At 47.5% G+C, this 23,480-nt stretch overlaps 12 non-coding genes and 1 pseudogene across 12 annotated transcripts; all 13 read right to left on the bottom strand.

Annotated features, from left to right (window-relative positions):
• Positions 1–833: 833 nt before the first annotated feature.
• On the bottom strand, positions 834–1,024 carry LOC141178225 (U2 spliceosomal RNA). The gene has a single exon (XR_012254530.1). It is a non-coding gene; the product is annotated as a U2 spliceosomal RNA (small nuclear RNA).
• A 1,115-nt stretch (positions 1,025–2,139) lies between these two features.
• Positions 2,140–2,330, bottom strand: LOC141178224 (U2 spliceosomal RNA). The gene has a single exon (XR_012254529.1). It is a non-coding gene; the product is annotated as a U2 spliceosomal RNA (small nuclear RNA).
• A 1,115-nt stretch (positions 2,331–3,445) lies between these two features.
• LOC141178223 (U2 spliceosomal RNA) lies at positions 3,446–3,636 on the bottom strand. Its single transcript, XR_012254528.1, has one exon. It is a non-coding gene; the product is annotated as a U2 spliceosomal RNA (small nuclear RNA).
• Positions 3,637–4,751: 1,115 nt separating this feature from the next.
• On the bottom strand, positions 4,752–4,942 carry LOC141178222 (U2 spliceosomal RNA). The gene has a single exon (XR_012254527.1). It is a non-coding gene; the product is annotated as a U2 spliceosomal RNA (small nuclear RNA).
• Positions 4,943–6,057: 1,115 nt separating this feature from the next.
• Positions 6,058–6,248, bottom strand: LOC141178221 (U2 spliceosomal RNA). The gene has a single exon (XR_012254526.1). It is a non-coding gene; the product is annotated as a U2 spliceosomal RNA (small nuclear RNA).
• A 1,115-nt stretch (positions 6,249–7,363) lies between these two features.
• Positions 7,364–7,554, bottom strand: LOC141178219 (U2 spliceosomal RNA). Its single transcript, XR_012254525.1, has one exon. It is a non-coding gene; the product is annotated as a U2 spliceosomal RNA (small nuclear RNA).
• A 1,115-nt stretch (positions 7,555–8,669) lies between these two features.
• LOC141178218 (U2 spliceosomal RNA) lies at positions 8,670–8,860 on the bottom strand. The gene has a single exon (XR_012254524.1). It is a non-coding gene; the product is annotated as a U2 spliceosomal RNA (small nuclear RNA).
• A 1,115-nt stretch (positions 8,861–9,975) lies between these two features.
• Positions 9,976–10,166, bottom strand: LOC141178216 (U2 spliceosomal RNA). Its single transcript, XR_012254522.1, has one exon. It is a non-coding gene; the product is annotated as a U2 spliceosomal RNA (small nuclear RNA).
• Positions 10,167–11,281: 1,115 nt separating this feature from the next.
• On the bottom strand, positions 11,282–11,472 carry LOC141178215 (U2 spliceosomal RNA). The gene has a single exon (XR_012254521.1). It is a non-coding gene; the product is annotated as a U2 spliceosomal RNA (small nuclear RNA).
• Positions 11,473–12,587: 1,115 nt separating this feature from the next.
• On the bottom strand, positions 12,588–12,780 carry LOC141177690 (U2 spliceosomal RNA). Its single transcript, XR_012254261.1, has one exon. It is a non-coding gene; the product is annotated as a U2 spliceosomal RNA (small nuclear RNA).
• A 5,564-nt stretch (positions 12,781–18,344) lies between these two features.
• Positions 18,345–18,422, bottom strand: LOC141178025 (U2 spliceosomal RNA; annotated as a pseudogene).
• Positions 18,423–19,537: 1,115 nt separating this feature from the next.
• On the bottom strand, positions 19,538–19,728 carry LOC141177628 (U2 spliceosomal RNA). Its single transcript, XR_012254205.1, has one exon. It is a non-coding gene; the product is annotated as a U2 spliceosomal RNA (small nuclear RNA).
• A 1,115-nt stretch (positions 19,729–20,843) lies between these two features.
• LOC141178214 (U2 spliceosomal RNA) lies at positions 20,844–21,034 on the bottom strand. Its single transcript, XR_012254520.1, has one exon. It is a non-coding gene; the product is annotated as a U2 spliceosomal RNA (small nuclear RNA).
• Positions 21,035–23,480: the final 2,446 nt, after the last annotated feature.

The raw sequence follows: 23,480 nt of genomic DNA, 5'->3' as shown, positions 1-23,480 counted from the left end.
CTGTCTACCCTTAGCAGGAGGGCTCCTGATTACATACCTCTCCTGCTGCTGCTGCTGCTGGCTGTCCAGCAGCAGACTGAAGGTGGCTGCTGCTGTGCACAGGTATATAAAGGCTCAGAGCCTATTATGACACGCGCAGCCAGCGTTCCATTGCCACATTCCATCTACTGCAGGCAGGATACCTGGCTGGCTGAATGTCGCTGAGAAGCTCACAGAGACCGCCATAAGCAACAGTTTAACAGAATGCCACAGACTAATCAACCAAACTTTTTGGGTTGGGTTCTCTTTTATAGTCTGCAGGCATTAAATGAAAGAAGTCAGTGTTCCAGCAGAAGGAGACAACGTTTCAGAAAAGGCATTGTAGCAAACCAAAAAAGAAATTTTAAGCGCAGCAGAGTAACCAGCGCACATACCTGTTAGCTCAGGTGAGTTTAAAAGGCTGCTGTTGATAACAAGGGCATTTGCTAAATAGATGGTGTGTGTGCAACAATATACTGAAAGGTCAATTATATTGTGCAGCTTATCTCACCACCTGTAGTTATTTAGGTGAAAGCTCCAAAATGCTTGCCTAATATGTCTGTTTATCCAAAAGGAAGTAAAAAGGGAGAGCTAGAAAGATAGCATTGCATCACATTACATGGCAATGCAATGCACAGTTGCTGAAGTTGAACCAAAATGAGCTTGTAATCTGGCTTCTGCAACTTTGAACATGAAAAATCCAATGAGGAGAAGAAAAGCAAAGCCAAAGAGTCCATCCCAAAATCCGACAAACAAGCAAAATGAACAAAAAACATTGAATTCAATTCTTTCTGATTTTAGAAACTGCATTAAAGAAGGGGTGCACCGGTCCTGGAGATACTGCAATACCAGGTCAATGCGTGGAGTGGACAGAGCAAGCTCTTTTTCCATCTCCCTGTTCTAAAAATCCATTTAATATATGGTCCCCAGATAGGGGACGTATCAGATATTAAACTGATAAGAACAGATACTACACTTGATCTTAGCCAAAAGGCCGAGAAGCGATAACCAGAATTGGTTTCAAACTACGGAGCCACCCAAGGATCCTGAAAAGTCCATTTGTGGAGATGAGCTCCTGGACTCCCGTTAAGAAGACATGTTGTCAACCTCTAGATCCCTTACATGCCTGCACTTTTCGGCTTGCTGCTGCTGCAATCCACGCGTTTTAGATCTGCATAACTCCACCTCTTTAAACACAGCACCTTCACCCCCTGCTGTTCCCACCCGCCTCAACACCGTTGGAAGGGAGGAGAACCAATTAAGGCGGGGGGTGGGGTGGAACGAGCAGCTGTCTACCCTTAGCAGGAGGGCTCCTGATTACATACCTCTCCTGCTGCTGCTGCTGCTGGCTGTCCAGCAGCAGACTGAAGGTGGCTGCTGCTGTGCACAGGTATATAAAGGCTCAGAGCCTATTATGACACGCGCAGCCAGCGTTCCATTGCCACATTCCATCTACTGCAGGCAGGATACCTGGCTGGCTGAATGTCGCTGAGAAGCTCACAGAGACCGCCATAAGCAACAGTTTAACAGAATGCCACAGACTAATCAACCAAACTTTTTGGCTTGGGTTCTCTTTTATAGTCTGCAGGCATTAAATGAAAGAAGTCAGTGTTCCAGCAGAAGGAGACAACGTTTCAGAAAAGGCATTGTAGCAAACCAAAAAAGAAATTTTAAGCGCAGCAGAGTAACCAGCGCACATACCTGTTAGCTCAGGTGAGTTTAAAAGGCTGCTGTTGATAACAAGGGCATTTGCTAAATAGATGGTGTGTGTGCAACAATATACTGAAAGGTCAATTATATTGTGCAGCTTATCTCACCACCTGTAGTTATTTAGGTGAAAGCTCCAAAATGCTTGCCTAATATGTCTGTTTATCCAAAAGGAAGTAAAAAGGGAGAGCTAGAAAGATAGCATTGCATCACATTACATGGCAATGCAATGCACAGTTGCTGAAGTTGAACCAAAATGAGCTTGTAATCTGGCTTCTGCAACTTTGAACATGAAAAATCCAATGAGGAGAAGAAAAGCAAAGCCAAAGAGTCCATCCCAAAATCCGACAAACAAGCAAAATGAACAAAAAACATTGAATTCAATTCTTTCTGATTTTAGAAACTGCATTAAAGAAGGGGTGCACCGGTCCTGGAGATACTGCAATACCAGGTCAATGCGTGGAGTGGACAGAGCAAGCTCTTTTTCCATCTCCCTGTTCTAAAAATCCATTTAATATATGGTCCCCAGATAGGGGACGTATCAGATATTAAACTGATAAGAACAGATACTACACTTGATCTTAGCCAAAAGGCCGAGAAGCGATAACCAGAATTGGTTTCAAACTACGGAGCCACCCAAGGATCCTGAAAAGTCCATTTGTGGAGATGAGCTCCTGGACTCCCGTTAAGAAGACATGTTGTCAACCTCTAAATCCCTTACATGCCTGCACTTTTCGGCTTGCTGCTGCTGCAATCCACGCGTTTTAGATCTGCATAACTCCACCTCTTTAAACACAGCACCTTCACCCCCTGCTGTTCCCACCCGCCTCAACACCGTTGGAAGGGAGGAGAACCAATTAAGGCGGGGGGTGGGGTGGAACGAGCAGCTGTCTACCCTTAGCAGGAGGGCTCCTGATTACATACCTCTCCTGCTGCTGCTGCTGCTGGCTGTCCAGCAGCAGACTGAAGGTGGCTGCTGCTGTGCACAGGTATATAAAGGCTCAGAGCCTATTATGACACGCGCAGCCAGCGTTCCATTGCCACATTCCATCTACTGCAGGCAGGATACCTGGCTGGCTGAATGTCGCTGAGAAGCTCACAGAGACCGCCATAAGCAACAGTTTAACAGAATGCCACAGACTAATCAACCAAACTTTTTGGGTTGGGTTCTCTTTTATAGTCTGCAGGCATTAAATGAAAGAAGTCAGTGTTCCAGCAGAAGGAGACAACGTTTCAGAAAAGGCATTGTAGCAAACCAAAAAAGAAATTTTAAGCGCAGCAGAGTAACCAGCGCACATACCTGTTAGCTCAGGTGAGTTTAAAAGGCTGCTGTTGATAACAAGGGCATTTGCTAAATAGATGGTGTGTGTGCAACAATATACTGAAAGGTCAATTATATTGTGCAGCTTATCTCACCACCTGTAGTTATTTAGGTGAAAGCTCCAAAATGCTTGCCTAATATGTCTGTTTATCCAAAAGGAAGTAAAAAGGGAGAGCTAGAAAGATAGCATTGCATCACATTACATGGCAATGCAATGCACAGTTGCTGAAGTTGAACCAAAATGAGCTTGTAATCTGGCTTCTGCAACTTTGAACATGAAAAATCCAATGAGGAGAAGAAAAGCAAAGCCAAAGAGTCCATCTCAAAATCCGACAAACAAGCAAAATGAACAAAAAACATTGAATTCAATTCTTTCTGATTTTAGAAACTGCATTAAAGAAGGGGTGCACCGGTCCTGGAGATACTGCAATACCAGGTCAATGCGTGGAGTGGACAGAGCAAGCTCTTTTTCCATCTCCCTGTTCTAAAAATCCATTTAATATATGGTCCCCAGATAGGGGACGTATCAGATATTAAACTGATAAGAACAGATACTACACTTGATCTTAGCCAAAAGGCCGAGAAGCGATAACCAGAATTGGTTTCAAACTACGGAGCCACCCAAGGATCCTGAAAAGTCCATTTGTGGAGATGAGCTCCTGGACTCCCGTTAAGAAGACATGTTGTCAACCTCTAGATCCCTTACATGCCTGCACTTTTCGGCTTGCTGCAGCTGCAATCCACGCGTTTTAGATCTGCATAACTCCACCTCTTTAAACACAGCACCTTCACCCCCTGCTGTTCCCACCCGCCTCAACACCGTTGGAAGGGAGGAGAGCCAATTAAGGCGGGGGGTGGGGTGGAACGAGCAGCTGTCTACCCTTAGCAGGAGGGCTCCTGATTACATACCTCTCCTGCTGCTGCTGCTGCTGGCTGTCCAGCAGCAGACTGAAGGTGGCTGCTGCTGTGCACAGGTATATAAAGGCTCAGAGCCTATTATGACACGCGCAGCCAGCGTTCCATTGCCACATTCCATCTACTGCAGGCAGGATACCTGGCTGGCTGAATGTCGCTGAGAAGCTCACAGAGACCGCCATAAGCAACAGTTTAACAGAATGCCACAGACTAATCAACCAAACTTTTTGGGTTGGGTTCTCTTTTATAGTCTGCAGGCATTAAATGAAAGAAGTCAGTGTTCCAGCAGAAGGAGACAACGTTTCAGAAAAGGCATTGTAGCAAACCAAAAAAGAAATTTTAAGCGCAGCAGAGTAACCAGCGCACATACCTGTTAGCTCAGGTGAGTTTAAAAGGCTGCTGTTGATAACAAGGGCATTTGCTAAATAGATGGTGTGTGTGCAACAATATACTGAAAGGTCAATTATATTGTGCAGCTTATCTCACCACCTGTAGTTATTTAGGTGAAAGCTCCAAAATGCTTGCCTAATATGTCTGTTTATCCAAAAGGAAGTAAAAAGGGAGAGCTAGAAAGATAGCATTGCATCACATTACATGGCAATGCAATGCACAGTTGCTGAAGTTGAACCAAAATGAGCTTGTAATCTGGCTTCTGCAACTTTGAACATGAAAAATCCAATGAGGAGAAGAAAAGCAAAGCCAAAGAGTCCATCCCAAAATCCGACAAACAAGCAAAATGAACAAAAAACATTGAATTCAATTCTTTCTGATTTTAGAAACTGCATTAAAGAAGGGGTGCACCGGTCCTGGAGATACTGCAATACCAGGTCAATGCGTGGAGTGGACAGAGCAAGCTCTTTTTCCATCTCCCTGTTCTAAAAATCCATTTAATATATGGTCCCCAGATAGGGGACGTATCAGATATTAAACTGATAAGAACAGATACTACACTTGATCTTAGCCAAAAGGCCGAGAAGCGATAACCAGAATTGGTTTCAAACTACGGAGCCACCCAAGGATCCTGAAAAGTCCATTTGTGGAGATGAGCTCCTGGACTCCCGTTAAGAAGACATGTTGTCAACCTCTAGATCCCTTACATGCCTGCACTTTTCGGCTTGCTGCTGCTGCAATCCACGCGTTTTAGATCTGCATAACTCCACCTCTTTAAACACAGCACCTTCACCCCCTGCTGTTCCCACCCGCCTCAACACCGTTGGAAGGGAGGAGAACCAATTAAGGCGGGGGGTGGGGTGGAACGAGCAGCTGTCTACCCTTAGCAGGAGGGCTCCTGATTACATACCTCTCCTGCTGCTGCTGCTGCTGGCTGTCCAGCAGCAGACTGAAGGTGGCTGCTGCTGTGCACAGGTATATAAAGGCTCAGAGCCTATTATGACACGCGCAGCCAGCGTTCCATTGCCACATTCCATCTACTGCAGGCAGGATACCTGGCTGGCTGAATGTCGCTGAGAAGCTCACAGAGACCGCCATAAGCAACAGTTTAACAGAATGCCACAGACTAATCAACCAAACTTTTTGGCTTGGGTTCTCTTTTATAGTCTGCAGGCATTAAATGAAAGAAGTCAGTGTTCCAGCAGAAGGAGACAACGTTGCAGAAAAGGCATTGTAGCAAACCAAAAAAGAAATTTTAAGCGCAGCAGAGTAACCAGCGCACATACCTGTTAGCTCAGGTGAGTTTAAAAGGCTGCTGTTGATAACAAGGGCATTTGCTAAATAGATGGTGTGTGTGCAACAATATACTGAAAGGTCAATTATATTGTGCAGCTTATCTCACCACCTGTAGTTATTTAGGTGAAAGCTCCAAAATGCTTGCCTAATATGTCTGTTTATCCAAAAGGAAGTAAAAAGGGAGAGCTAGAAAGATAGCATTGCATCACATTACATGGCAATGCAATGCACAGTTGCTGAAGTTGAACCAAAATGAGCTTCTAATCTGGCTTCTGCAACTTTGAACATGAAAAATCCAATGAGGAGAAGAAAAGCAAAGCCAAAGAGTCCATCCCAAAATCCAACAAACAAGCAAAATGAACAAAAAACATTGAATTCAATTCTTTCTGATTTTAGAAACTGCATTAAAGAAGGGGTGCACCGGTCCTGGAGATACTGCAATACCAGGTCAATGCGTGGAGTGGACAGAGCAAGCTCTTTTTCCATCTCCCTGTTCTAAAAATCCATTTAATATATGGTCCCCAGATAGGGGACGTATCAGATATTAAACTGATAAGAACAGATACTACACTTGATCTTAGCCAAAAGGCCGAGAAGCGATAACCAGAATTGGTTTCAAACTACGGAGCCACCCAAGGATCCTGAAAAGTCCATTTGTGGAGATGAGCTCCTGGACTCCCGTTAAGAAGACATGTTGTCAACCTCTAGATCCCTTACATGCCTGCACTTTTCGGCTTGCTGCTGCTGCAATCCACGCGTTTTAGATCTGCATAACTCCACCTCTTTAAACACAGCACCTTCACCCCCTGCTGTTCCCACCCGCCTCAACACCGTTGGAAGGGAGGAGAACCAATTAAGGCGGGGGGTGGGGTGGAACGAGCAGCTGTCTACCCTTAGCAGGAGGGCTCCTGATTACATACCTCTCCTGCTGCTGCTGCTGCTGGCTGTCCAGCAGCAGACTGAAGGTGGCTGCTGCTGTGCACAGGTATATAAAGGCTCAGAGCCTATTATGACACGCGCAGCCAGCGTTCCATTGCCACATTCCATCTACTGCAGGCAGGATACCTGGCTGGCTGAATGTCGCTGAGAAGCTCACAGAGACCGCCATAAGCAACAGTTTAACAGAATGCCACAGACTAATCAACCAAACTTTTTGGGTTGGGTTCTCTTTTATAGTCTGCAGGCATTAAATGAAAGAAGTCAGTGTTCCAGCAGAAGGAGACAACGTTTCAGAAAAGGCATTGTAGCAAACCAAAAAAGAAATTTTAAGCGCAGCAGAGTAACCAGCGCACATACCTGTTAGCTCAGGTGAGTTTAAAAGGCTGCTGTTGATAACAAGGGCATTTGCTAAATAGATGGTGTGTGTGCAACAATATACTGAAAGGTCAATTATATTGTGCAGCTTATCTCACCACCTGTAGTTATTTAGGTGAAAGCTCCAAAATGCTTGCCTAATATGTCTGTTTATCCAAAAGGAAGTAAAAAGGGAGAGCTAGAAAGATAGCATTGCATCACATTACATGGCAATGCAATGCACAGTTGCTGAAGTTGAACCAAAATGAGCTTGTAATCTGGCTTCTGCAACTTTGAACATGAAAAATCCAATGAGGAGAAGAAAAGCAAAGCCAAAGAGTCCATCTCAAAATCCGACAAACAAGCAAAATGAACAAAAAACATTGAATTCAATTCTTTCTGATTTTAGAAACTGCATTAAAGAAGGGGTGCACCGGTCCTGGAGATACTGCAATACCAGGTCAATGCGTGGAGTGGACAGAGCAAGCTCTTTTTCCATCTCCCTGTTCTAAAAATCCATTTAATATATGGTCCCCAGATAGGGGACGTATCAGATATTAAACTGATAAGAACAGATACTACACTTGATCTTAGCCAAAAGGCCGAGAAGCGATAACCAGAATTGGTTTCAAACTACGGAGCTACCCAAGGATCCTGAAAAGTCCATTTGTGGAGATGAGCTCCTGGACTCCCGTTAAGAAGACATGTTGTCAACCTCTAGATCCCTTACATGCCTGCACTTTTCGGCTTGCTGCAGCTGCAATCCACGCGTTTTAGATCTGCATAACTCCACCTCTTTAAACACAGCACCTTCACCCCCTGCTGTTCCCACCCGCCTCAACACCGTTGGAAGGGAGGAGAACCAATTAAGGCGGGGGGTGGGGTGGAACGAGCAGCTGTCTACCCTTAGCAGGAGGGCTCCTGATTACATACCTCTCCTGCTGCTGCTGCTGCTGGCTGTCCAGCAGCAGACTGAAGGTGGCTGCTGCTGTGCACAGGTATATAAAGGCTCAGAGCCTATTATGACACGCGCAGCCAGCGTTCCATTGCCACATTCCATCTACTGCAGGCAGGATACCTGGCTGGCTGAATGTCGCTGAGAAGCTCACAGAGACCGCCATAAGCAACAGTTTAACAGAATGCCACAGACTAATCAACCAAACTTTTTGGGTTGGGTTCTCTTTTATAGTCTGCATGCATTAAATGAAAGAAGTCAGTGTTCCAGCAGAAGGAGACAACGTTTCAGAAAAGGCATTGTAGCAAACCAAAAAAGAAATTTTAAGCGCAGCAGAGTAACCAGCGCACATACCTGTTAGCTCAGGTGAGTTTAAAAGGCTGCTGTTGATAACAAGGGCATTTGCTAAATAGATGGTGTGTGTGCAACAATATACTGAAAGGTCAATTATATTGTGCAGCTTATCTCACCACCTGTAGTTATTTAGGTGAAAGCTCCAAAATGCTTGCCTAATATGTCTGTTTATCCAAAAAGAAGTAAAAAGGGAGAGCTAGAAAGATAGCATTGCATCACATTACATGGCAATGCAATGCACAGTTGCTGAAGTTGAACCAAAATGAGCTTGTAATCTGGCTTCTGCAACTTTGAACATGAAAAATCCAATGAGGAGAAGAAAAGCAAAGCCAAAGAGTCCATCCCAAAATCCGACAAACAAGCAAAATGAACAAAAAACATTGAATTCAATTCTTTCTGATTTTAGAAACTGCATTAAAGAAGGGGTGCACCGGTCCTGGAGATACTGCAATACCAGGTCAATGCGTGGAGTGGACAGAGCAAGCTCTTTTTCCATCTCCCTGTTCTAAAAATCCATTTAATATATGGTCCCCAGATAGGGGACGTATCAGATATTAAACTGATAAGAACAGATACTACACTTGATCTTAGCCAAAAGGCCGAGAAGCGATAACCAGAATTGGTTTCAAACTACGGAGCCACCCAAGGATCCTGAAAAGTCCATTTGTGGAGATGAGCTCCTGGACTCCCGTTAAGAAGACATGTTGTCAACCTCTAGATCCCTTACATGCCTGCACTTTTCGGCTTGCTGCTGCTGCAATCCACGCGTTTTAGATCTGCATAACTCCACCTCTTTAAACACAGCACCTTCACCCCCTGCTGTTCCCACCCGCCTCAACACCGTTGGAAGGGAGGAGAACCAATTAAGGCGGGGGGTGGGGTGGAACGAGCAGCTGTCTACCCTTAGCAGGAGGGCTCCTGATTACATACCTCTCCTGCTGCTGCTGCTGCTGGCTGTCCAGCAGCAGACTGAAGGTGGCTGCTGCTGTGCACAGGTATATAAAGGCTCAGAGCCTATTATGACACGCGCAGCCAGCGTTCCATTGCCACATTCCATCTACTGCAGGCAGGATACCTGGCTGGCTGAATGTCGCTGAGAAGCTCACAGAGACCGCCATAAGCAACAGTTTAACAGAATGCCACAGACTAATCAACCAAACTTTTTGGGTTGGGTTCTCTTTTATAGTCTGCAGGCATTAAATGAAAGAAGTCAGTGTTCCAGCAGAAGGAGACAACGTTTCAGAAAAGGCATTGTAGCAAACCAAAAAAGAAATTTTAAGCGCAGCAGAGTAACCAGCGCACATACCTGTTAGCTCAGGTGAGTTTAAAAGGCTGCTGTTGATAACAAGGGCATTTGCTAAATAGATGGTGTGTGTGCAACAATATACTGAAAGGTCAATTATATTGTGCAGCTTATCTCACCACCTGTAGTTATTTAGGTGAAAGCTCCAAAATGCTTGCCTAATATGTCTGTTTATCCAAAAGGAAGTAAAAAGGGAGAGCTAGAAAGATAGCATTGCATCACATTACATGGCAATGCAATGCACAGTTGCTGAAGTTGAACCAAAATGAGCTTGTAATCTGGCTTCTGCAACTTTGAACATGAATAATCCAATGAGGAGAAGAAAAGCAAAGCCAAAGAGTCCATCCCAAAATCCGACAAACAAGCAAAATGAACAAAAAACATTGAATTCAATTCTTTCTGATTTTAGAAACTGCATTAAAGAAGGGGTGCACCGGTCCTGGAGATACTGCAATACCAGGTCAATGCGTGGAGTGGACAGAGCAAGCTCTTTTTCCATCTCCCTGTTCTAAAAATCCATTTAATATATGGTCCCCAGATAGGGGACGTATCAGATATTAAACTGATAAGAACAGATACTACACTTGATCTTAGCCAAAAGGCCGAGAAGCGATAACCAGAATTGGTTTCAAACTACGGAGCCACCCAAGGATCCTGAAAAGTCCATTTGTGGAGATGAGCTCCTGGACTCCCGTTAAGAAGACATGTTGTCAACCTCTAGATCCCTTACATGCCTGCACTTTTCGGCTTGCTGCTGCTGCAATCCACGCGTTTTAGATCTGCATAACTCCACCTCTTTAAACACAGCACCTTCACCCCCTGCTGTTCCCACCCACCTCAACACCGTTGGAAGGGAGGAGAACCAATTAAGGCGGGGGGTGGGGTGGAACGAGCAGCTGTCTACCCTTAGCAGGAGGGCTCCTGATTACATACCTCTCCTGCTGCTGCTGCTGCTGGCTGTCCAGCAGCAGACTGAAGGTGGCTGCTGCTGTGCACAGGTATATAAAGGCTCAGAGCCTATTATGACACGCGCAGCCAGCGTTCCATTGCCACATTCCATCTACTGCAGGCAGGATACCTGGCTGGCTGAATGTCGCTGAGAAGCTCACAGAGACCGCCATAAGCAACAGTTTAACAGAATGCCACAGACTAATCAACCAAACTTTTTGGGTTGGGTTCTCTTTTATAGTCTGCAGGCATTAAATGAAAGAAGTCAGTGTTCCAGCAGAAGGAGACAACGTTTCAGAAAAGGCATTGTAGCAAACCAAAAAAGAAATTTTAAGCGCAGCAGAGTAACCAGCGCACATACCTGTTAGCTCAGGTGAGTTTAAAAGGCTGCTGTTGATAACAAGGGCATTTGCTAAATAGATGGTGTGTGTGCAACAATATACTGAAAGGTCAATTATATTGTGCAGCTTATCTCACCACCTGTAGTTATTTAGGTGAAAGCTCCAAAATGCTTGCCTAATATGTCTGTTTATCCAAAAGGAAGTAAAAAGGGAGAGCTAGAAAGATAGCATTGCATCACATTACATGGCAATGCAATGCACAGTTGCTGAAGTTGAACCAAAATGAGCTTGTAATCTGGCTTCTGCAACTTTGAACATGAAAAATCCAATGAGGAGAAGAAAAGCAAAGCCAAAGAGTCCATCCCAAAATCCGACAAACAAGCAAAATGAACAAAAAACATTGAATTCAATTCTTTCTGATTTTAGAAACTGCATTAAAGAAGGGGTGCACCGGTCCTGGAGATACTGCAATACCAGGTCAATGCGTGGAGTGGACAGAGCAAGCTCTTTTTCCATCTCCCTGTTCTAAAAATCCATTTAATATATGGTCCCCAGATAGGGGACGTATCAGATATTAAACTGATAAGAACAGATACTACACTTGATCTTAGCCAAAAGGCCGAGAAGCGATAACCAGAATTGGTTTCAAACTACGGAGCCACCCAAGGATCCTGAAAAGTCCATTTGTGGAGATGAGCTCCTGGACTCCCGTTAAGAAGACATGTTGTCAACCTCTAGATCCCTTACATGCCTGCACTTTTCGGCTTGCTGCTGCTGCAATCCACGCGTTTTAGATCTGCATAACTCCACCTCTTTAAACACAGCACCTTCACCCCCTGCTGTTCCCACCCGCCTCAACACCGTTGGAAGGGAGGAGAACCAATTAAGGCGGGGGGTGGGGTGGAACGAGCAGCTGTCTACCCTTAGCAGGAGGGCTCCTGATTACATACCTCTCCTGCTGCTGCTGCTGCTGGCTGTCCAGCAGCAGACTGAAGGTGGCTGCTGCTGTGCACAGGTATATAAAGGCTCAGAGCCTATTATGACACGCGCAGCCAGCGTTCCATTGCCACATTCCATCTACTGCAGGCAGGATACCTGGCTGGCTGAATGTCGCTGAGAAGCTCACAGAGACCGCCATAAGCAACAGTTTAACAGAATGCCACAGACTAATCAACCAAACTTTTTGGGTTGGGTTCTCTTTTATAGTCTGCAGGCATTAAATGAAAGAAGTCAGTGTTCCAGCAGAAGGAGACAACGTTTCAGAAAAGGCATTGTAGCAAACCAAAAAAGAAATTTTAAGCGCAGCAGAGTAACCAGCGCACATACCTGTTAGCTCAGGTGAGTTTAAAAGGCTGCTGTTGATAACAAGGGCATTTGCTAAATAGATGGTGTGTGTGCAACAATATACTGAAAGGTCAATTATATTGTGCAGCTTATCTCACCACCTGTAGTTATTTAGGTGAAAGCTCCAAAATGCTTGCCTAATATGTCTGTTTATCCAAAAGGAAGTAAAAAGGGAGAGCTAGAAAGATAGCATTGCATCACATTACATGGCAATGCAATGCACAGTTGCTGAAGTTGAACCAAAATGAGCTTGTAATCTGGCTTCTGCAACTTTGAACATGAAAAATCCAATGAGGAGAAGAAAAGCAAAGCCAAAGAGTCCATCTCAAAATCCGACAAACAAGCAAAATGAACAAAAAACATTGAATTCAATTCTTTCTGATTTTAGAAACTGCATTAAAGAAGGGGTGCACCGGTCCTGGAGATACTGCAATACCAGGTCAATGCGTGGAGTGGACAGAGCAAGCTCTTTTTCCATCTCCCTGTTCTAAAAATCCATTTAATATATGGTCCCCAGATAGGGGACGTATCAGATATTAAACTGATAAGAACAGATTTTTTGATTGAATATATCTTTTATTAGCACAAAAAATAAGTTAACAGACAGTGTACAGTGCCGCAGCCCAGTACACACAGAATTCTACATCATGTTTACATAGCATGAGGATACGACGCACTAACTAGACACATCACACCCCTATGCTACACAAAACACTCAATCTGAAAGAAAAAGCATATCAATCAATACAGTACGACGAACCGTGATAAGGGATAGGGATTGGGAAAAAGGGGATGGGGAGGGGAAAATCACAGGCCCGAAGCTTTATTGAAAGACAAGACACATAAGGGGAGAGGGGGAGGAGGGGTTTAGTCCTCATCCTCGTCCTCCGGACCGTCCATGATGGAATAGTCTCTGAGCAGGCTGTGGATCAGCCTGCGGCAGTCCTGGATGGACATCCTCTCCCTCCTCAAGATGAGCCGGTTCCTGGCGACCCAAAGGGCATCCTTGAAGCAGTTCATAAGGCGCCAAGCCTCCTGGATGGCTCCGACGGTATGAACCCCAGGGAAGAGTCCATAAAGCACAGAATGGTGCGATAGGCTCGCCCTGGGGACAGAGTTCCTCAGGTCGTCCTCAAGTGCAGTCAATAGGCGCTGTGCAAATCCGCAGTCCCAAAAAGTGTGCAAAGATGTTTCCTCCACGAAGGGGCACCTTGGGCAGTACCGGGTCTTGCACAGGTTCCGGGCATGCATGAATGACCGGACGGGCAGTCCGCCCTGAATCGCCATCCACGACAAGTCCTTGTGCCCGTTGGTCAGCCTGTCAGACGACACATTTGTCCACACAGTCTCCAGCGTGTCCTGGTGAAGTCCTGTGATGTTCTCCACGTCATCCTTGGCTCTGATTAGCTTGTGGATAGTTTTGGGCTTCCACAAGTCGGGCTTGAGTCCCTCCAGTTGATGCTCCCCCACAAATCGAACGACGTCTCCGTAGAACCATGGCGTCGTCCAGTTGTAGGGGAAGGAGCTGTCCCACTTGTCCCAGCCGAGTCGCCTCCAAAGAGGAAGCAGGAAGAAGCGAGACATGGACCTGCCCGCGGAGCCATTCTTGACTTGCAAAGTCCGGCGGACACAATCACACACAAAAGAGGATCGCAGGAGGGTGGGAATATCTGGAACGCCCTTCCCACCCTTGCGAGGCTCCTTGTACATGACGGCCCGCCTGACTCTGTCCATCTTGGATCCCCAGACAAAGTGAAACACTGTCCTGGTAATGGCCCTGCACACAGTGACGTGTGGGGGCCAGGCCTGCGCCGTGTACTGCAAGACGGGCAGGACCTCATTACGCAGGACGATTGCCTTACCCTCACAAGTGAGGTGTCTGAGGCTCCAGAGTCCGATCCGTTGCTTCACCTTGGCCAAACGTTCTTGCCAGGACTTGAGGGCCGCTCCTTCCTTCCCGAACCAGACTCCCAGCACCTTGAGGAAATCCGGTTGAATGTTGAAGGGGAAGGGGGCGGAGGAGGCCGGCTGCCAATCCCCGAAGAGCATGGCTTCCGACTTCCTGCAGTTGACTTTGGCCCCTGAAGCCCGGCCGAACCTCTCACACGTCTGGACGAGGGCGTCGACTGAACCACGATCAGCGCAGAAGACGGTGACGTCGTCCATGTAGAGCGAGCACTTGACCTCGTGTCGTCCCGGACCCGGTGCGGTGATCCCTCTGATCTCTCCATTCTGCCGGATAGCCTCTGCGAAGAGTTCTATAACACAAACAAAAAGAAGAGGTGATAGAGGTCAGCCTTGTCTGACCCCAGAGAGGACAGGGAAGGGGTCAGTCTTCCAGCCGTTCACCAACACCGAGCTGTGGATATCAAAATACATCAGACGGACATACAAACAAAACATGTTACCCAAACCTAACCGGTGCAGAGCTCGGCCCATGAACTCGTGGGAAACCCGGTCGAAGGCCTTCTCCTGATCCAAGGAGACCAGGGCCGCGTGTGCGCGGCGGACCTTGATGTACTCGACCGTGTCCCGCACGAGAGCGAGGCTGTCTGCGATGCGACGTCCAGGGATGCCGCAGGTCTGGTCCGGGTGGATGATCCGTCCGATCACCGTCTTAAGTCGTGTCGCCATCGTCTTGGCCAGGATCTTGTAGTCCACGTTGAGCAGAGTGATGGGACGCCAATTCCTCAGGTCGCACCTCTCTCCCTTCCGCTTGTACAGGATCGTGACCATTCCTTCCCTCAAAGATGGAGGCATTCTACCCTCCACCACCATCTCCTCGTACAGGTCCAACAGGTCCGGACAGATGAGGTCTCCCAGCGCTACATAGAGCTCCGCTGGAAGACCATCACTGCCCGGGGTCCTGCCGGTCCTAAAGGATTTAGCGGCAGAGAGCAATTCGCCCACCATCAGAGGTTTGTCCAAGGCTGCCGTGCCTGCAGGATCAAGATGGTTAGTGATACCTGACAGGAACTTATCAGCAGCGTCGGGGTCGGTAGTCTTGTGGGAGTAGAGTTCGCTGTAGAAGTCGCTGACGACCCTCATCACGTCCTCCTTCCCACGTCGCATGTTTCCGCTCTCGTCTCGCAGCTCGTTCAGGGGCGTGTGACCGGCATGAAGTTTCCTGAAAAAGAATGAGTTACATTTCTCACCCTTCTCCAGATTCTCCACTTTGGAACGGAAGACGATTCGCTTGGACTCCTCCTCAAAGTGCCTTTTCAGGCTCTTCTTGGTCTCCTCCAGCTCCTCCCTCACGTCCCAGCCGCAGTGAAGAAGGTCCTGCAGCGACCGCAGCTCGCGCTGCAGCCCTCTGAAGTCCCTCCTCTTCTCACACGCCTGTTGTCGACCCTTGGCCTGAAAGAAACAGCGAAACTCAAGTTTAACATATTCCCACCAATCAGAGACTGTTTGGAAGCTACCCTTGTAGGACTGCCACATTGCGTAGGCTGCTCTCAGCTCCTCCACGACTTCATCCTGAGCCAGCAGAGCACAATTCAGCTTCCAGGAGCCGGGCCCGGACGGAAAACCGTCGCCGAGGACACCTTGTAAGTGAATGGCTCTGTGGTCGGAGAAGAAGCAGGAGACCATCGAGTGCCTACTCTGCCTGACTGCCCGAGAGGTGAACACAAAGTCAATCCTGGAGCGGAGTGAGCCATCGGGTCGGCTCCACGAATAGTTCGTGGAGCCTCTCCCCATGGAGCCCACCACGTCCTGAAGAGAGGCCTCGGTTACCATCTCGATGAGCAGCTTGGACGTGATGTCCAACTTGGCAGATGTGCCAGAACTACGACCATCCTCCTCGATGGGGCAGTTGAAATCCCCGGCCATCACTAAGGTCCTGGTGGTGGCAAGCTGAAGCCGCAGGGTCTGGAAAAGCTCCAAACGCTCATTCTTCAGTGGGGACGCATACACGTTGATGAACCTGACAGGTTCTCCCGCCCAGTTGCCATCTACAACAAGAGCCCTGCCGCAGATGAGCTCCTGGACGGACTCAAGCGTGAATGCGCCCCCCCTGATCAGAATTGCGACCCCCGCAGACTTGCAGTCACCCCCACCGGACCAGTAGGATGGACCGTGGGACCACTCCCTGGCCAGATGTTTGAAGGACCTAGAGGAGGGAAGGGAACATTCCTGCAACATATAAACATCACACAACTGGGAAGTAAGGAAGGCATAAATAGTCTGACGTCTGAACTTGTCCTTGATGCTCCTGACATTAATGGAAAATAAGTTAATATTAGCCATCATGTAGGGAAAAAAGAAAAAGTTAGCGCAGGCAATACACCTTAGTTACCACTCCGGTCGAGTGGTCCCTCGTCGGTGTTGACTGCTGGTGACGGGATCACCAGCAGGCCCTCTTCCTCCATCTGGTCAAGCAGCGCGGCCTCGATCTCGGCGACCACCAGTTCCTCCTCTTCTGGCTCGGCCACCAGGGTCTCAACCATGTGCTCCATCTCTTCTGGCTCAGGGAGGGTATCCTCCTTTTCGCCTACGAAATCCAGAATCTTCTTTTTGGAGGATTCAGTAGCAGGGCTGTCCTCCACCTTCCTCTTTCCCCGGGTTGGAACTGGGGAGACAAGAAGAGGAAAATCCTCCTCGGAATAGATAGCGGCGGGTGGAGGAAAGGTTAATTCCACCGCTACCATGGTCTGGGGAGGGAGAGTGGCTGCCGGGGCAGGGGAAAGGACACCTGCTGAGGAGTAGGGGAAGGAGGAAGAGGAAGTGGAATCCTCAGCAGGGGTGGCCGGGGTGGGGGGGGATTGGACGGGGGTGGCAGGGGGAGGGATCGAGAGAGGGGTGACAGAACTCTTACCCTCCTTTGACTTTTTCTTCTGCTTCGGAGCTGCTGGGACCGTCGCTGGGGCTTTGGCCACCGACTCCTTGACCGCATTGGCCTTGGTCGTCTCGGCCTTGGCCGCTGGGGCCTTGGTCGTCGCGTCCTTGACCTTCACAGGCCTGGTCGTCGGGGCCTTGTCCTCCGTAGCTGGGGTCGTCGCAACCACCGATGCCCAGGATCTCTCACGCTTGGGGCAATCCTTGTACAGATGAGCCGCCAGCCCACACAGGTTGCAGGACGTCTTCTTCAGGCAGTCCTTCGAGCTGTGTCCCGTCACTCGACAAATCCTGCAGGCATCCTCCTTGCAGTCCTTCATCTCGTGGCCGTTCTTGCCGCATCTCCTGCAGTTCCGCGGCATGTCCGGGTAATAGATGAGGCCGTAGGAGTTGCCCAGGGAGAATGTCGGGGGCAGGTGCCGAAGTCCGTCTGAGTACGCCAGGTCCCTGTGAAGTCTAACGGTCACCGACCACTTACCTGTCCAGAAGCCGAGTCCATTCAGGATGTGAGAGGGTTCCTTCACAACCAAACAGAAGCGTCTCAGGAAGGTACAGATGTCTTGGCCTGGGGTGTGCGGGTTGCGCATGGAGACCGTGATCCTCCTTTCGTCCCTCTGGATAGGGCAGCTACCTGTAAAGGCAGAGAAAGAATTATCCGGTCCTTTTGCGCTTACCATTTCCCAGAACCTCCTGCAGGTGTTCACAGTGGCGAAGGTGACGAAGAAGATCCCCGTCAAGAAGGTCTGGATGCTGAGGGTGTCCGACCTGGAGAAGCCTCGATCCAGCAGCATCTTCTGGCAGAACACGTCCGAGGACATGTCCGGCACCCTCCCATCCACTTCCTTCAGCTTCAGGGCCACCATCTGCCGCATCCATGGCTCCAGGGCTGGAGCTTCGTGGCGGGGCTTCTGGGGTCCCTTCTGCTGGCCAGTCGTGGAGGCAGAGTCCTTGGGGTCAGAATCGGCTCCTGGCTGGGCCCTCCTGGCTGTCCCCTGCTCCAGGCTCTTCTTTTCGGCCTTCCTCGCAGCGCTTGCCATGGCTTTCCTCCTGCAGTTACTTCTTGGAGCTGGATCTGGAACTCTTCCCGGAATGGGTGGAGCTATGCAGATTCTTCTCCCGTCGTGTTCTGGACAAATTCCCCGAAAGGTCTTTGTCTCGATGATTTTCTTCCTCGAAGATTCCACAGGACAGCCCGATTCTTCTCCGAGTCTTCGTCTTCTTCTGGATTCTTTAGAGCTTCTTCCTCCCACCGATATCCGCCTTCCTTCTCCGATGTCAGCTGGGCTCCGAAGCTCTTCTCCTTCCGAGTTCGATCGCTCTCGTCAAGTGTAGATCGTAGCTCTTGTGTTCTTAAAAGAACAGATACTACACTTGATCTTAGCCAAAAGGCCGAGAAGCGATAACCAGAATTGGTTTCAAACTACGGAGCCACCCAAGGATCCTGAAAAGTCCATTTGTGGAGATGAGCTCCTGGACTCCCGTTAAGAAGACATGTTGTCAACCTCTAGATCCCTTACATGCCTGCACTTTTCGGTTTGCTGCTGCTGCAATCCACGCGTTTTAGATCTGCATAACTCCACCTCTTTAAACACAGCACCTTCACCCCCTGCTGTTCCCACCCGCCTCAACACCGTTGGAAGGGAGGAGAACCAATTAAGGCGGGGGGTGGGGTGGAACGAGCAGCTGTCTACCCTTAGCAGGAGGGCTCCTGATTACATACCTCTCCTGCTGCTGCTGCTGCTGGCTGTCCAGCAGCAGACTGAAGGTGGCTGCTGCTGTGCACAGGTATATAAAGGCTCAGAGCCTATTATGACACGCGCAGCCAGCGCTCCATTGCCACATTCCATCTACTGCAGGCAGGATACCTGGCTGGCTGAATGTCGCTGAGAAGCTCACAGAGACCGCCATAAGCAACAGTTTAACAGAATGCCACAGACTAATCAACCAAACTTTTTGGGTTGGGTTCTCTTTTATAGTCTGCAGGCATTAAATGAAAGAAGTCAGTGTTCCAGCAGAAGGAGACAACGTTTCAGAAAAGGCATTGTAGCAAACCAAAAAAGAAATTTTAAGCGCAGCAGAGTAACCAGCGCACATACCTGTTAGCTCAGGTGAGTTTAAAAGGCTGCTGTTGATAACAAGGGCATTTGCTAAATAGATGGTGTGTGTGCAACAATATACTGAAAGGTCAATTATATTGTGCAGCTTATCTCACCACCTGTAGTTATTTAGGTGAAAGCTCCAAAATGCTTGCCTAATATGTCTGTTTATCCAAAAGGAAGTAAAAAGGGAGAGCTAGAAAGATAGCATTGCATCACATTACATGGCAATGCAATGCACAGTTGCTGAAGTTGAACCAAAATGAGCTTGTAATCTGGCTTCTGCAACTTTGAACATGAAAAATCCAATGAGGAGAAGAAAAGCAAAGCCAAAGAGTCCATCCCAAAATCCGACAAACAAGCAAAATGAACAAAAAACATTGAATTCAATTCTTTCTGATTTTAGAAACTGCATTAAAGAAGGGGTGCACCGGTCCTGGAGATACTGCAATACCAGGTCAATGCGTGGAGTGGACAGAGCAAGCTCTTTTTCCATCTCCCTGTTCTAAAAATCCATTTAATATATGGTCCCCAGATAGGGGACGTATCAGATATTAAACTGATAAGAACAGATACTACACTTGATGTTAGCCAAAAGGCCGAGAAGCGATAACCAGAATTGGTTTCAAACTACGGAGCCACCCAAGGATCCTGAAAAGTCCATTTGTGGAGATGAGCTCCTGGACTCCCGTTAAGAAGACATGTTGTCAACCTCTAGATCCCTTACATGCCTGCACTTTTCGGCTTGCTGCTGCTGCAATCCACGCGTTTTAGATCTGCATAACTCCACCTCTTTAAACACAGCACCTTCACCCCCTTCTGTTCCCACCCGCCTCAACACCGTTGGAAGGGAGGAGAACCAATTAAGGCGGGGGGTGGGGTGGAACGAGCAGCTGTCTACCCTTAGCAGGAGGGCTCCTGATTACATACCTCTCCTGCTGCTGCTGCTGCTGGCTGTCCAGCAGCAGACTGAAGGTGGCTGCTGCTGTGCACAGGTATATAAAGGCTCAGAGCCTATTATGACACGCGCAGCCAGCGTTCCATTGCCACATTCCATCTACTGCAGGCAGGATACCTGGCTGGCTGAATGTCGCTGAGAAGCTCACAGAGACCGCCATAAGCAACAGTTTAACAGAATGCCACAGACTAATCAACCAAACTTTTTGGGTTGGGTTCTCTTTTATAGTCTGCAGGCATTAAATGAAAGAAGTCAGTGTTCCAGCAGAAGGAGACAACATTTCAGAAAAGGCATTGTAGCAAACCAAAAAAGAAATTTTAAGCGCAGCAGAGTAACCAGCGCACATACCTGTTAGCTCAGGTGAGTTTAAAAGGCTGCTGTTGATAACAAGGGCATTTGCTAAATAGATGGTGTGTGTGCAACAATATACTGAAAGGTCAATTATATTGTGCAGCTTATCTCACCACCTGTAGTTATTTAGGTGAAAGCTCCAAAATGCTTGCCTAATATGTCTGTTTATCCAAAAGGAAGTAAAAAGGGAGAGCTAGAAAGATAGCATTGCATCACATTACATGGCAATGCAATGCACAGTTGCTGAAGTTGAACCAAAATGAGCTTGTAATCTGGCTTCTGCAACTTTGAACATGAAAAATCCAATGAGGAGAAGAAAAGCAAAGCCAAAGAGTCCATCCCAAAATCCGACAAACAAGCAAAATGAACAAAAAACATTGAATTCAATTCTTTCTGATTTTAGAAACTGCATTAAAGAAGGGGTGCACCGGTCCTGGAGATACTGCAATACCAGGTCAATGCGTGGAGTGGACAGAGCAAGCTCTTTTTCCATCTCCCTGTTCTAAAAATCCATTTAATATATGGTCCCCAGATAGGGGACGTATCAGATATTAAACTGATAAGAACAGATACTACACTTGATCTTAGCCAAAAGGCCGAGAAGCGATAACCAGAATTGGTTTCAAACTACGGAGCCACCCAAGGATCCTGAAAAGTCCATTTGTGGAGATGAGCTCCTGGACTCCCGTTAAGAAGACATGTTGTCAACCTCTAGATCCCTTACATGCCTGCACTTTTCGGCTTGCTGCTGCTGCAATCCACGCGTTTTAGATCTGCATAACTCCACCTCTTTAAACACAGCACCTTCACCCCCTGCTGTTCCCACCCGCCTCAACACCGTTGGAAGGGAGGAGAACCAATTAAGGCGGGGGGTGGGGTGGAACGAGCAGCTGTCTACCCTTAGCAGGAGGGCTCCTGATTACATACCTCTCCTGCTGCTGCTGGCTGTCCAGCAGCAGACTGAAGGTGGCTGCTGCTGTGCACAGGTATATAAAGGCTCAGAGCCTATTATGACACGCGCAGCCAGCGTTCCATTGCCACATTCCATCTACTGCAGGCAGGATACCTGGCTGGCTGAATGTCGCTGAGAAGCTCACAGAGACCGCCATAAGCAACAGTTTAACAGAATGCCACAGACTAATCAACCAAACTTTTTGGGTTGGGTTCTCTTTTATAGTCTGCAGGCATTAAATGAAAGAAGTCAGTGTTCCAGCAGAAGGAGACAACGTTTCAGAAAAGGCATTGTAGCAAACCAAAAAAGAAATTTTAAGCGCAGCAGAGTAACCAGCGCACATACCTGTTAGCTCAGGTGAGTTTAAAAGGCTGCTGTTGATAACAAGGGCATTTGCTAAATAGATGGTGTGTGTGCAACAATATACTGAAAGGTCAATTATATTGTGCAGCTTATCTCACCACCTGTACAGTCATGGCCAAAAGTTTTGAGAATGACACCAAAATTATATTTTCACATGATCTGCTGGCCTCTGGTTTTTATTAGTGTTTGTCTGATGTTTATATCACATACAGAAATATAATTGCAATCATATTATGAGTACCAATAGGTTATATTGACAGTTAGAATGAGTTAATGCAGCAAGTCAATATTTGCAGTGTTGCCCCTTCTTCTTCAAGACCTCTGTAATTCTCCCTGGCATGCTCTCTATCATCTTTTGGACCAAATCCTGACTGATAGCAGTCCATTCTTGCATAATCAATGCTTGCATTTTGCCAGAATTTGTTGGTTTTTGTTTGTCCACCCGTCTCTTGATGATTGACCACAAGTTCTCAATGGGATTAAGATCTGGGGAGTTTCCAGGCCATGGACCCAAAATCTCTATGTTTTGTTCCATGAGCCATTTAGTTATCACCTTTGCTTTATGGCAAGGTGCTCCATCATGCTGGAAAAGGCATTGTTGGGCTCCAAACTGCTCTTGGACGGTTGTGAGAAGTTGCTCTTGGAGGACATTCTGGTACCATTCTTTATTCATGGCTGTGTTTTTAGGCAAGAATGTGAGTGAGCCGATTCCCTTGGCTGAGAAGCAACCCCACACATGAATGGTTTCAGGATGCTTTACAGTTGGCATGAGACAAGACTGGTGGTAGCGCTCACCTCTTCTTCTCCGAATAAGCTGTTTTCCAGATGTCCCAAACAATCGAAAAGGGGATTCATCAGAGAAAATGACTTTGCCCCAGTCCTCAGCAGTCCACTCCCTGTACCTTTTGCAGAATATCAGTCAGTCCCTGATGTTTTTTCTGCAGAGAAGTGGCTTCTTTGCTGCCCTCCTTGAAACCAGCCCTTGCTCGAAGAGTCTCCGCCTCACAGTGCGTGCAGAAGCACTCACACCAGCCTGCTGCCATTCCTGAGCAAGCTCGGCACTGCTGGTAGCCCGATCCCGCAGCTGAAACAGTTTTAAGATACGGTCCTGGCGCTTGCTGGTCTTTTTTGGGCACCCTGGAGCCTTTTTGACAACAATGAAAGCTCTCTCCTTGAAGTTCTGGATGATGCGATAGATTGTTGACTGAGGTGCAATCTTTGTAGCTGCGATACTCTTCCCTGTTAGGCCATTTTTGTGCAGTGCAATGATGGCTGCACGTGTTTCTTTAGAGATAACCATGGTTAACTGAAGAGAAACAATGATGCCAAGAACCAGCCTCCTTTTAAAGTGTCCAGTGATGTCATTCTTACTTAATCATGACTGATTGATCGCCAGCCCTGTCCTCATCAACACCCACACCTGTGTTAATGGATCAATCACTAAAACGATGTTAGCTGCTCCTTTTAAGGCAGGACTGCAATGATGTTAAAATGTGTTTTGGGGGTTAAAGTTCATTTTCTGGGCAAATATTGACTTTGCAAGTACAGTAATTGCTGTTAAGCTGATCACTCTTTGACATTCAGGAGTATATGCAAATTGCCATTACAAAAAATGAAGCAGTAAACTTTGGAAAAATTACTATTTGTCTCATTCTCAATACTTTTGGCCATGACTGTAGTTATTTAGGTGAAAGCTCCAAAATGCTTGCCTAATATGTCTGTTTATCCAAAAGGAAGTA

Source organism: Phyllobates terribilis, unplaced genomic scaffold (genome assembly GCF_046119375.1).
Source record: "Phyllobates terribilis strain yellow unplaced genomic scaffold, ASM4611937v1 Scaffold_27__1_contigs__length_16484149, whole genome shotgun sequence".
Lineage (NCBI taxonomy): Eukaryota > Metazoa > Chordata > Amphibia > Anura > Dendrobatidae > Phyllobates > Phyllobates terribilis.
Note: the sequence above shows the minus strand (reverse complement) of the source record. Positions and strands in the feature narration are given on the sequence as shown.